We start from the raw sequence: 14473 nt of genomic DNA, 5'->3' as shown, positions 1-14473 counted from the left end.
ATATTCTGGGGCTGCCTCTGGTGCCCGTTACCTCGCGCCAATTCCTCATAGTGTCGCCGCTCCGCTTTTGCTGCCTCCAGCTCCTTTGTTGGACGGCTGTGCCCATGGTCCTTTGCCGTCCAAAATTTCCTCCCATGTCCAGGAGTCCATGTTCCCACGCTGCTTGGTCCTTTGTTGGTGGGTGGTTCTGTAACGCACGTCGTCGGGAGAAGGAGAAGAGGACCAAGGTGCAGCGTAGTAAGTGTTCATATTTTTTTATTAAAATATGAAACACTTGACAAAACAACAAACACGACAAACGAACAGTCCTGAAAGGTGAAACAAACACTAAACAGGAAACAACCACCCACAAACACAGGTGGGAACAGGCTACCTAAGTATGATTCTCAATCAGAGACAACGATAGACAGCTGCCTCTGATTGAGAACCATACCAGGCCAAACACATAGAAATACAAAACAAGGACAACATAGAACACCAGACATAGAATACCCACCCACATCACACCCTGACCAAACTAAAAATAGAAACATACAAAGCAATCTACGGTCAGGGCGTGACACAAAGGAAATTGAAGGACTAACAGTACAGTTAGATAGCAATAAAAACGGTACCATAGAGGCACAGAATAAGTTAGAGGAAAAACAAAAAGAAATGGAGGAACTTATTCAAGAAAGATCCAGTGTAATATATTATAAAAATAAAGCGAACTGGATGGAATATGGGGAAAAATGCACCAAATTCTTTTTCAATCTTCAATATAGAAATGCTACCAAAAAAAATGTATTAAAACTTGTTACAAATGATGGAGTCACGCATGATTCACCAAAGGATATTTTGAAAGAGGAAGTAAAGTACTTTAAGAATATGTTTTAGTTTCAGGCTCCTCCATCTCCACTAACTGAAACTAATTGTATGGATTTCTTTCCTAATAATAATGTAAAATTAACATCTGTACAGAAAGACTCATGTGTAGGTCAAATTACAGAGGAGGAACTGCTTGATGCAATTGGGGCCTTTAAGGATGGGAAAACTCCAGGGCTGGATGGCATACCAGTGGAAGTATACAAAACTTGTTTTGATATACTCAAAGGACCATTATTAGCTTGTTTTAACCACTCCTATATAAATGGTAGATTATCAGACACGCAACAAGAAGGTCTGATATCATTATTACTGAAACAGGAGCTGTAACGGCTTTCTTCTTCCTCCTCTGATAAGGAGTAGTAGGAAGGATTGGAAGACCAATGCGCAGCGTGGTACGTATCCATAATGACTTTTAATGAGAATGAACACGACAAAATACAAACTAACAAAGTGAAACAAAATGAAAACCGAAACCGTCCCGTAACGTGAAACACACAAACACTAAACAGGAAATAACCACCCACGAAACCCAGGTGGAAAAAGGCTACCTAAGTATGATTCTCAATCAGAGACAACTAACGACACCTGCCTCTGATTGAGAATCATACCAGGCCAAACGGAAAAACCAACATAGACAAACGAACATAGATTACCCACCCAACTCACGCCCTGACCACACTAAAACAAAGAAATAACTAAAGAACTAGGGTCAGAACATGACAGGACCCAAGTTGTATATATAAAGATCCAGTCCATTTTAAAAATTGGAGACCTCTTACACTTCAGTGTTGTGATGCAAAAATCCTAGCAAAATGCTTGGCGCATAGAATAAAAAAAGTATTGTCAGATATTATTCATCCTAATCAGACAGGTTTTTTACATGGACGATACATTGGAGATAATATAAGACAAGTACTGGAAACAATAGAACACCCAGAAATATCGGGGACACCAGGCCTGGTTTTCATAGCTGATTTTGAAAAGGCTTTTGATAAAGTACGACTGGAGTTTATATATAAATGCCTAGAATATTTCAATTTTGGGGAATCTCTTATAAAATGGGTTAAAATTATGTATAGTAACCCTAGGTGTAAAATAGTAAATAATGGCTACATCGCAGAAAGTTTTAAACTATCTAGAGTAGTAAAACAAGGTTGTCCACTATCGGCATATTTATTTATTATTGCCATCGAAATGTTAGCTGTTAAAATTAGATCTAACATTAATATTAAGGGATTAGAAATCCGTGGCTTAAAAACTAAGGTGTCATTGTACGCTGATGATTCATGTTTTCTTTTAAAACCACAACTAGAGTCTCTCCACGGCCTCTTAGAGGATCTAGATACCTTTGCTATCCTCTCTGGATTAAAACCAAATTATGAAAAATGTACCATATTACATATTGGATCACTAAAAAATTCACATTTTACATTACCATGTAGTTTACCAATTAAATGGTCTGACGGAGATGTGGACATACTCGGTGTACAAATCCCAAAAGAAAGAAATGATCTCACACCAATACATTTTTATAGAAAGTTAGCAAAAATAGATAAGATCTTGCTACCATGGAAAGGAAAATACCTGTCTATTTGTGGAAAAATCACCCTGATTAACTCTTTAGTCATATCACAATTTACCTATTTGCTTATGGTTTTGCCAACACCTAGTGACCTGCTTTTTAATTATATGAACAAAAAATATTCAATTTTATTTGGAACGGCAAGCCAGATAAAATTAAAAGGGCCTATTTATATAACGAATATGAATTCGGAGGGCAGAAATGATTAAATAGTAAAGCATTAGACCTCTCACTAAAGGCATCAGTCATACAAAAGTTATACTTAAATCCAAACTGGTTCTCTAGTAAATTGGTACGAATGTCTCATCCTATGTTCAATAAGGGCCTTTTCCCCTTTATTCAGATTACACCTGCTCACTTTCAGTTGTTTGAAAAGGAAATAATCTCCAAAATATCTTTATTTTATAAACAAGCCTTAGAAAGTTGGTTGCAATTTCAGTTTAATCCACCTGAAAGGACGGAACAAATAGTACAACAAATATTGTGGTTAAATTCAAATATAGTAATTATATAGTAAAGAAATGTTTAAAAAAGGTATAATTTTAGTGAATGATATCATAAATAGGACTGGTGGAGTTGTCACACATGCAGCTAACACAAACATATGGAAATGTCTGCTCTACCCAAAATTACAACCAAGCATTACCACAAAAATGGAAGAGGCAAGTAGAAGGGGATAAAAGTAAGGAACTTGTATGTCGGCCCTATATTAAAGAACATAAATGGTTAAAGAAAAGTGTGATAAATAAAAACATATACCAATTTCATTTAAGGACCAAAAAACTGACAGCTGTGCCATATAAATTGCAAAGTAGTTGGGAAGAGATTTTCGATGTACCCATTCCATGGCACATGGTTTATGAATTGATACGCAAAACAACGCCGGATTCAAAACTTCGAATTTTTCAATTTAAATTACTATACAAAATTCTTGCAACTAATAGAATGTTATATATATGGGGGATACAATCTTCCCAGCTCTGCAGATTCTGCTGTGAGGAGGCAGAGTCATTAGATCATTTATTTTGGTATTGTCCATATGTAGCTCGTTTTTGGTCACAGGTCCAGGAATGGCTTAAGAATTGCAACATTTGCCTTGAACTAACTGCAGATAGCAATACTGGGTGATTTGAAAAGCCATAGTCAATCAATCAATAATATAATAATTATTTTTGCAAAAATGTTAATTTTTAATTTACAGTCTGTAGAAGCTATGAGAATAGGAAGGTTCAAATATTTTGTGAAGCATCACAGCACAGTTGAAAAATATATGGCAAATAAAAATCCGAAATGGATGATGTTGGAAGATAGATGGGAAGGGTTGAGTGGAGCTGAAGGGTGGGACTAATAACAAGATAAACAATGTAGGGCATACGGGATCTGTGAAATGTGTATAGGTTCGGAGCTTTTGTGAAATAGCACAGTTACAAGTGGAAATCAAACTGGATGGACATCAGAAATAGAGGAAGGACTAAGAACAAACAAGAGAGAACTATTGTAAAGTAGACTGTGTCTGTAAAATGTGTATAAGATGTATAAATTGAAGGTAAAAGCAGAAGTGTTTATTAGTTTACTCCAATTGGGGGATCGGTGGTAGGGTTTGCGGGGAATAATAATAAAGGTATATTCTTTAAAAAAGTATGTATGTCTATATAGGTATGTGTATGTATATATGTGTATATGTATGCATACGTGTATCATCAAATCAAATCAAGTTTAATTTATATAGCCCTTCGTACATCAGCTAATATCTCGAAGTGCTGTACAGAAACCCAGCCTAAAACCCCAAACAGCAAGCAATGCAGGTGTAGAAGTACGGTGGCTAGGAAAAACTCCTTAGAAAGGCCAAAACCTAGGAAGAAACCTAGAGAGGAACCAGGCTATGAGGGGTGGCCAGTCCTCTTCTGGCTGTGCCGGGTGGAGATTATAACAGAACATGGCCAAGATGTTCAAAATGTTCATAAATGACAAGCATGGTCAAATAATAATCAGGAATAAATGTCAGTTGGCTTTTCATAGCCGATCATTAAGAGTTGAAAACAGCAGGTCTGGGACAGGTAGGGGTTCCATAACCGCAGGCAGAACAGTTGAAACTGGAACAGCAGCAAGGCCAGGTGGACTGGGGACAGCAAGGAGTCATCATGCCCGGTAGTCCTGACGTATGGTCCTAGGGCTCAGGTCCTCCGAGAGAGAGAAAGAAAGAGAGAAGGAGAGAATTAGAGAGAGCATACTTAAATTCACACAGGACACTGGATAAGACAGGAGAAGTACTCCAGATATAACCAACTGACCCTAGCCCCCCGACACATAAACTACTGCAGCATAAATACTGGAGGCTGAGACAGGAGGGGTCAGGAGACACTGTGGCCCCATCCGATGATACCCCCGGACAGGGCCAAACAGGAAGGATATAACCCCACCCACTTTGCCAAAGCACAGCCCCCGCACCACTAGAGGGATATCTCAACCACCAACTTACCATCCTGAGACAAGGCCGAGTATAGCCCACAAAGATCTCCGCCACGGCACAAACCAAGGGGGGGCGCCAATATCTGGATATATATATTTACCCAAAAAATATGGGGGATTGTAAATGATGCAGACAATTACATTGGAAGCAACATTCTTTCCGCAATATTAAGCTGATCCACCCCTTAAAAAAAAAATATATATATATATATACATAGACCGCCACCCCTTGTCTTACCAGAGGCTGCGGTTCTATCCTCCCGAAAAAGTGTAATACCCGCCAGCTGTATGTTTTTCATGTCGTCGTTCAGCCACGACTCTGTGAAACATAAGATATTACAGTTTTTTATGTCCCGTTGGTAGGATTTATGTGCTCGTAGTTTGTCTATTTTGTTATCCAGTGACTGTACGTTGGCTAATAGGATCGATGGTAAAGGTAGATTATCGACTCGCCGTCGGATCCTTACAAGGCACCCAGACCTACGTCCCCGATATCTCAGTCTCTTTCTCCAGCGAATGACGGGGATGAGTGCCTTGTCGGGTATCTGGAGTAAATAAGTTACAAATAACGACGTGAAAAAACACACACAATAGCACAATTGGTTAGGGGACCGTAAAACGGCAGCCATCTCCTCCGGCGCCATTATTTGATTTGAACTTTTGCACAGCTAGCCAGACAATTAGCTAGTCAGATAGTCAGCTAGCCAGATAGTCAGCTGGTCTAGCTGAACTTGTAATCAGAAGGGACAGACTCGTAATTCATGTCGCTAGTAAAAAAACATAAGTGTTATGATAGCTAGAATAACTAACAATATTCTGTTGCCCCTTGTAGCTCTGAATGCTTTTTAGGTTATCAATGATTAGAATGATAGTAGCTGCTAGCTACAGTTGAAATCGGCATTTACTCCTAGTAAAAATTCCCTGTTTTAGGTCAGTTAGGATCACCACTTTATTTTAAGAATGTGTCAGAATAATAGTATAGAGAATGATTTATTTCAGCTTTAATTTCTTTCATCACATTCCCAGTGGGTCAGAAGTTTACATACAATCAATTAGTATTTGGTAGTGTTGGTTCCACAATTCTGGGCTCCGTTATTTACTTAACAAATAAGGAACACTCAAAATGTGCATATATAAAATTAAGATATTTTAATTAGAATACAGCTGTAGACAGAAGTCAAAGATCAAACATCCGACATACAACTGATGTATCTCCTGAGTTCTGCCCTGAACAAAAGACAGCATCTTATATACCCCACACCTTATGGTATGATCTCCTGTCAAACCCTGCATGTGCAGCTAAATCTTAATCTTAACACAAGGTTTCTGAGAACCTGTCTTAGTGACATGCAAATCTGCCCTTGTTTCAGAGAAAAGCAGAAGCTGTCTCTCTGTGTCTCGCTATCACCCTCAGTCCCTTTTCTCACATTCTCTCACAGACGCAGGGTTTCGGGTTTTGGCAGAGAGCTAGACACAGAGGCCTCAATATTCAGCTATACAGTGAGCATAAGTACAATGGCACGTAAGCAAACGGTGGCACGTAAGGTCTTTAGAAGACCCCCATAATAAATGTTAATCCTTCAGTAGCATTGCCTTTATTGTTTAACTTGGGTAAAACGTTTCAGGTAGCCTTCTACAAGCTTCCCACAATAAGTTGGGTGAATTTTGGCCCATTCCTCCTGACAGAGCTGGTGTAACTGAGTCAGGTTTGTAAGCCTCTTTGCTCGCACACGCTTTTTCAGTTCTGCCCACAAATGTTCAATAGGATTGAGGTCAGCGCTTTGTGATGGCCACTCCAATACCTTGACTTTGTTGTCCTTAAGCTATTTTGCCACAACTTTGGAAGTATGCTTGGTGTCATTGTCCATTTGGAAGACCCATTTGCGACCCAAGTTTTAACTTCCTGATTGATGTCTTGAGATGTTGCTTCAATATATCCACATACTTTTCCTGCCTCATGAAGCCATCTATTTTGTGAAGTGCACCAGTCCTTCCTGCAGCAAAGCACCCCCACAACATGATGCTGCCACCCCCGTGCTTCACGGTTGGGATGGTGTTTTTCGGCTTGCAAGCGTCCCCCTTTTTCCTCCAAACATAACGATGGTCATTATGGCCAAACAGTTCTATTTTTGTTTAATCAGACCAGAGGACATTTCTCCAAAAAGTACGATCTTTGTCCCCATGTGCAGTTGCAAACCGTAGTCTGGCTTTTTCATGGCGTTTTTGGAGCAGTGGCTTCTTCCTTGCTGTGCGGCCTTTCAGGTTATGTCGATATAGGACTCGTTTTACTGTGGATATAGATACTTTTGTACCTGTTTCCTCCAGCATCTTCACAAGGTCCTTTGCTGTAGTTCTGGGATTGATTTGCACTTTTCACACCAAAGTACGTTCATCTCTAGGAGACAGAACACGTCTCCTTCCCGAGCAGTATGATGACTTGCGTACTATTGTTTGTACAGATGAACGTGGTACCTTCAGGCGTTTGGAAATTGCTCCCGAGGATGAACCAGACTTGTGGAGGTCTACAATTGTTTTTCTGAGGTCTTGGCTGATTTCTTTTGATTTTCTCTTGATGTCAAGCAAAGAGGCACCGAGTTTGAAGGTAGGTCTTGAAATACATCCACAGGTACACCTCCAATTGACTCAAATGATGTCAATTAGCCTATCAGAAGCTTCTAAAGCCATGACATCATTTTCTGGGATTTTACAAGCTATTTAAAGGCACAGTCAACTTAGTGTATGTAAACTTCTGACCCACTGGAATTGTGATACAGGAAATTATAAGTGAAGTAATCTGTCTGTAAACAATTGTTGGAAAAATTACTTGTGTCATGCACAAAGTAGATGTCCTAACGGACTTGCCAAAGCCATAGTTTGTTAACAAGAAATTTGTGGAGTGGTTGAAAAACTAGTTTTAATGATTCCAACCTAAGTGTATGTAAACTTCCCACTTCAACTGTATATACAGTAGATTGTCATTGTGTGGCTGGGTCAGACAGTCAGCTAGCCATTACACTAGCTGGTCTAGTCATTGTGTGGCTGGGTCTGAGTGTATGAGTCTATTATTGATTTGTCATTAATTTGATTACATCAGGTAATCAATAAATGTGCTGGTGAATCGATCAATCACTGACTAGGCTATGTGGCTATCCCCTCTGTATTGTCCAAATCTTCTGGCCATTCGACAGTTTATGGCCGGGCATTTGGTCAATCAGATGGGTCTAATATAGTTTAGACTGATCCTATGGCCCATTATTACTAGGTCTATGTGCTGTTGTGGTCCCTGGTGAAGGTCTCAGGCGACTGCCTGAGTAAGAACAATTTGGCATAAACTTACTTTATGTTGAACATAAACGTTGACTGGTTTGACTGGTCCGACTGGTTTGACTGTATCGCCGCCCATTCAATTCAAAGGGCTTTATCTCTCTCTTTCTGTCACGTTCGTCGTAATGATGAGACCAATGCGCAGCGTGAGTAGAGTTCCACATACTTTTAATAAACCGAAACCCACCAAACAAAACAACAAACAACCAACCGAACGAAACGTGAAGCTACAGGTGTGCAACACAAACGAGGAATATGGCTACCTAAATATGATCCCCAATCAGAGACAACGATAAACAGCTGTCTCTGATTGGGAACCATATCAGGCCAACATAAACATACAACACCCCTAGACATACAAAAACCCTAGACATACAAACTAGCGTACCCACCCTAGTCATTCCCTGACCTAACCAAAATATATAGAAAAACAGAGCTATCTAAGGTCAGGGCGTGACACTATAGCTCTCTCTCTCTACCCCTCTCTTTCTCTCTCTCTCTCTATCCCTCTCTCTTTCTCTTTCTCTCTCTCTGTCTCTCTTTCTCTCGCTTCTCTTCTCTCTCTCTCTTTCTCTCTCTCTCTCTCTCTCTCTCTCTTCTCGCTCTCTTTCTTTCTTTTTCTCCCTGTCTGTCTCTTTCTCTTTCTCTCTCTGTCACACTCTCTTTTTCTCGCCCTCTAACTCACTCTCTTTCTCTCTGTCTCTCTCTCTGTATTTCTATTGCAGCCCATAGCAACCTAGCAGCACACATTTGTGTGATGTTACTGTCGTAATTATGTTACAAAGGTACAGTACACCTTGCAAAAATATCTTATCTTATATATTTAAGCCTGGTAACAGTTCTCTTGACTTTATCATATGTAGACAATGACAGATATTTGGTATTTTGGTAATTTATTAGGATCCCCATTAGCTGTTGCAAAAGCAGCGGCTACTCTTCCTGGGGTCCACACAAAACATGAAACATAATACAGAATGACATAATACAGAACATCATTAGACAAGAACAGCTCAAGGACAGAACTACATACATTTTTAAAAAGGCACACGTAGCCTACATATCAATGCATACACACAAACTATCTAGGTCAAATAGGGGAGAGGCGTTGTGCCGCGAGGTGTTGCTTTATCTGTTTTTTGAAACCAGGTTTGCTGTTTATTTGAGCAATAAATCAAATCAAATCAAATTTTATTTGTCACATACACATGGTTAGCAGATGTTAATGCGAGTGTAGCGAAATGCTTGTGCTTCTAGTTCCGACAATGCAGTAATAACCAACAAGTAATCTAACCTAACAATTCCACAACTACTACCTTATACACACAAGTGTAAAGGGATAAAGAATATGTACATAAAGATATATGAATGAGTGGTGGTACAGAACGGCATAGGCAAGATGCAGTAGATGGTATAGAGTACAGTATATACATATGAGATGAGTAACGTGGGGTATATAAACATAAAGTGGCATAGTTTAAAGTGGCTAGTGATACATGTATTACATAAAGATGGCAAGATGCAGTAGATGATATAGAGTACAGTATATACATATACATATGAGCTGAGTAATGTATTAAGTGGCATTGTTTAAAGTGGCTAGTGATACATCTTTACATAATTTCCATCAATTCCCATTATGAAAGTGGCTGGAGTTGAGTCAGTATGTTGGCAGCGGCCACTAAATGTTAGTGGTGGCTGTTTAACAGTCTGATGGCCTTGAGATAGAAGCTGTTTTTCAGTCTCTCGGTCCCTGCTTTGATGCACCTGTACTGACCTCGCCTTCTGGATGATAGCGGGGTGAACAGGCAGTGGCTCGGGTGGTTGTTGTCCTTGATGATCTTTATGGCCTTCCTGTGAACTCGGGTGGTGTAGGTGTCCTGGAGGGCAGGTAGTTTGCCCCCAGTGATGCGTTGTGCAGACCTCACTACCCTCTGGAGAGCCTTACGGTTGTGGGCGGAGCAGTTGCCGTACCAGGTGGTGATACAGCCCGACAGGATGCTCTCGATTGTGCATCTGTAGAAGTTTGTGAGTGCTTTTGGTGACAAGCCGAATTTCTTCAGCCTCCTGAGGTTGAAGAGGCACTGCTGCGCCTTCTTCACAACGCTGTCTGTGTGGGTGGACCAATTCAGTTTGTCCGTGATGTGTACACCGAGGATCTTAAAACTTTCCACCTTCTCCACTACTGTCCCGTCGATGTGGATAGGGGGGTGCTCCCTCTGCTGTTTCCTGAAGTCCACAATCATCTCCTTTGTTTTGTTGACGTTGAGTGTGAGGTTATTTTCCTGACACCACACTCCGAGGGCCCTCACCTCCTCCCTGTAGGCCGCCTCGTCGTTGTTGGTAATCAAGCCTACCACTGTAGTGTCGTCCGCAAACTTGATGATTGAGTTGGAGGAGTGCAGTCGTGGGTGAACAGGGAGTACAGGAGAGGGCTCAGAACGCACCCTTGTGGGGCCCCAGTGTTGAGGATCAGCGGGGTGGAGATGTTGTTACCTACCCTCACCACCTGGGGGCGGCCCGTCAGGAAGTCCAGTACCCAGTTGCACAGGGCGGGGTCGAGACCCAGGGTCTCAAGCTTGATGACGAGTTTGGAGGGTACTATGGTGTTAAATGCTGAGCTGTAGTCGATGAACAGCATTCTTACATAGGTATTCCTCTTGTCCAGATGGGTTAGGGCAGTGTGCAGTGTGGTTGCGATTGCGTCGTCTGTGGACCTATTGGGTCGGTAAGCAAATTGGAGTGGGTCTAGGGTGTCAGGTAGGGTGGAGGTGATATGGTCCTTGACTAGTCTCTCAAAGCACTTCATGATGACGGAAGTGAGTGCTACGGGGCGGTAGTCGTTTAGCTCAGTTACCTTAGCTTTCTTGGGAACAGGAACAATGGTGGCCCTCTTGAAGCATGTGGGAACAGCAGACTGGGATAAGGATTGATTGAATATGTCCTTAAACACACCAGCCAGCTGGTCTGCGCATGCTCTGAGCACGCTGCTGGGAATGCCGTCTGGGCCTGCAGCCTTGCGAGGGTTAACACGTTTATATGTTTTACTCACCTCGGCTACAGTGAAGGAGAGCCCGCAGGTTTTGGTAGCGGGCCGTGTCAGTGGCACTGTATTGTCCTCAAAGCGAGCAAAAACGTTATTTAGTCTGTCTGGGAGCAAGACATCCTGGTCCGCGACGGGGCTGGTTTTCTTTTTGTAATCGGTGATTGACTGTAGACCCTGCCACATACCTCTTGTGTCTGAGCTGTTGAATTGCGACTCTACTTTGTCTCTATACTGGCACTTAGCTTGTTTGATTGCCTTGCGGAGGGAATAGCTACACTGTTTGTATTCGGTCATGTTTCCGGTCACCTTGCCCTGGTTAAAAGCAGTGGTTCCCGCTTTCAGTTTCACTCGAATGCTGCCATCAATCCACGGTTTCTGGTTTGGGAATGTTTTAATCGTTGCTGTGAGTCATCATACAATATGAGATGGAAGGAAGTTCCATGCAATAAGGGCTCTATATAATACTGTACGTTTTCTGGAATTTGTTCTGGATTTGGGGAATATGAAAAGACCCCTGGTGGCATGTCTGGTGGCATAAGTGTGTGTGTCAGAGATGTATGTAAGTTGACTATGCAAACAATTTGGGAGTTTCAACACATTAATGTTTCTTTATAAAAAGAAGAAGTGATGCAGTCAGTCTCTCCTCAACTCTTAGCCAAGAGAGACTGGCCTGCATAGTATTTATATCAGCCCTCTGATTACAGTTAAGAGCAAAACGTGCCGCTCTCTTCTGGGCCAGCTGCAGCTTCACTAGGTCTTTCCTTGCAGCACACTACCACACGACTGGACAATAATCAAGATTAGACAAAACTAGAGCCTGCAGAACTTGCTTTTTGGAGTGTGGTGTCAAAAAAGCAGAGCATCTCTTTATCACGGCTAGACCTCTCCCCATCTTTGCAACCATTGAATCTATATGTTTTGACCATGATAGTTTACAATCTAAGGTAACTCCAAGTAATTTAGTCTCCTCAACTTGCTCAACAGCCACACCATTCATTACCAGATTCAGCTGAGGTCTAGCGCTTAAGGAATGATATGCACCAAATACAATGCTCTTAGATTTAGAGATGTTCAGGACTATTTTATTGCTGGCCACCCATTCCAAAACAGACTGCAACTCTTTGTTAAGGGTTTGAGTGACTTCATTAGCTGTGGTTGCTGATGTGTATATGGTTGAATCATCAGCATACATGGACACACATGCTTTGTTTAATGCCAGTGGCAGGTCATTGGTAAAAATAGAAAAGAGTAGAGGGCCTAGAGAGCTGCCCTGCGGTACACCACACTTTACATGTTTGACATTAGAGGCGCTTCCATTAAAGAAAACCCTTTGAGTTCTAAACAGCAAAAAAAGAAACATCCTCTCACTGTCAACTGTGTTTATTTTTAGCAAACTTAACATGTGTAAATATTTGTATGAACACAAGATTCAACAACTGAGACATAAACTGAACAAGTTCCACAGACATGTGACTAACAGAAATGGAATTGTGTCCCTGAACAAAGGGGGGTAAAAATCAAAAGTAACAGTCAGTATCTGGTGTGGCCACCAGCTGCATTAAGTACTGCAGTGCATCTCCTCCTCACGGACTGCACTAGATTTGCCAATTCTTGCTGTGAGATGTTAGCCCACTCTTCCACCAAGGCACCTGCACGTTCCCGGACATTTCTGGGGGGGAATGGCCCAAGCCCTCACCCTCCAATTCAACAGGTCCCAGACGTGCTCAATGGGATTGAGATCAGGGCTCTTCGCTGGCCATGGCAGAACACTGACATTCCTGTCTTGCAGGAAATCACGCACAGAACGAGCAGTATGGCTGGTGGTATTGTCATGATGGAGGGTCATGTCATGATGAGCCTGCAGGGAGGGTACCACATGAGGGAGGAGGATGTCTTCCCTGTAACGCACAGCGTTGAGATTGCATGCAATGACAACAAGCTCAGTCCGATGATGCTGTAACACACCGCCCCAGACCATGATGGACCCTCCACCTCCAAATTGATCCCGCTCCAGAGTACAGGCCTCGGTGTAACGCTCATTCCTTCGACGTTAAACGCGAATCCGACCATCACCCCATGTGAGACAAAACCGCGACTCGTCAGTGAAGAGCACTCGCTCTCGTTGTCATTAATCTCGCTCTCGTTGTCCCTGCCTCTCTCCTTCTCCTACTCAGAATTTAGGAATAATTACTATTATGACTTTTGATAAGTTATTAGGTCTCACACGCACATAATTTTTTCCCCTGCTGATATCCTTCTTGTAATTTTCTCAATAATGTTGCCAAATCCTGTCCTCCTTCCTAGTCATGCCTGTTCTTCCTCATCCTCAGACTCGTCTCGCTCTCTCATTCACCTACGTTCCCTCTTCTGTCTCTCCCTAAACTGTCTCTGTCTGCTGTTCCTTGGTGGGGCCTTACAATCCTCTGCCATGTGACCTGTTTTATTGCAGTTGTAGCACTTTCTGTCCTCGGGTTCTATCCACCTTCTACTTTCCCTGTTTCCCCCTTTCTTTTTAAAATCTTTCCTGCTCTTTCCTGCAATTTCCCCAAGAGTGGCGATGAAATGTTCTGCTCCTGTCTGTTCTTTCTTAGTTTTCTTTTCCTTGCCATTATGCTCAGGGTGTATAGCATGCCTCTTTACTTCGGCTAATGTGGCTGTTCCTCACCCTATCAGAGTCTCTTTTATGATTTGGCAAATTTCAGGCTTCATACCACTCAAGAAGGCTATTTTTAACTGTTGGTGGTAAGGTCCGTCCTCTCCCTGTCTAGGATCTACCAGTCCACTATTAGCATTGAACACGTCCCTCAGTCTCTCTAAATACTGGCTAACAGTTTCCCCATCCCCTTGTTTACACTCATGTATCTTTGAAAAGTCTGCATGTCTATGGTAATAGTCCCTAAGATTATTACAGAGCTGTGTCAATTTGTCTGCATAATCCCCATCTCCTGCCCATGGTAAAACCTGTTCTCCTCCTTGCCCTGGAACCCAGGCTCCCCTCACTGCTGCCCAGTCTTTCCCCACTATCTGTCGGACAGCCCTTTCCAATTCTCCTGTATTTAGTTTAAAACTCTCGGTCAGTCCCTCCATATCTCTCCTAAACCCTTCTATTCCTGTTTTTGGATGTACTATTCCCTCAACTGCTCTTGCTACATATCTCTGAGTCCAGGGTCGATACACTTGTAAGGTAT

The sequence above is a fragment of the Salvelinus namaycush genome, chromosome 36 (genome assembly GCF_016432855.1).
Source record: "Salvelinus namaycush isolate Seneca chromosome 36, SaNama_1.0, whole genome shotgun sequence".
Classification (NCBI taxonomy): Eukaryota; Metazoa; Chordata; class Actinopteri; order Salmoniformes; family Salmonidae; genus Salvelinus; species Salvelinus namaycush.
Note: the sequence above shows the minus strand (reverse complement) of the source record.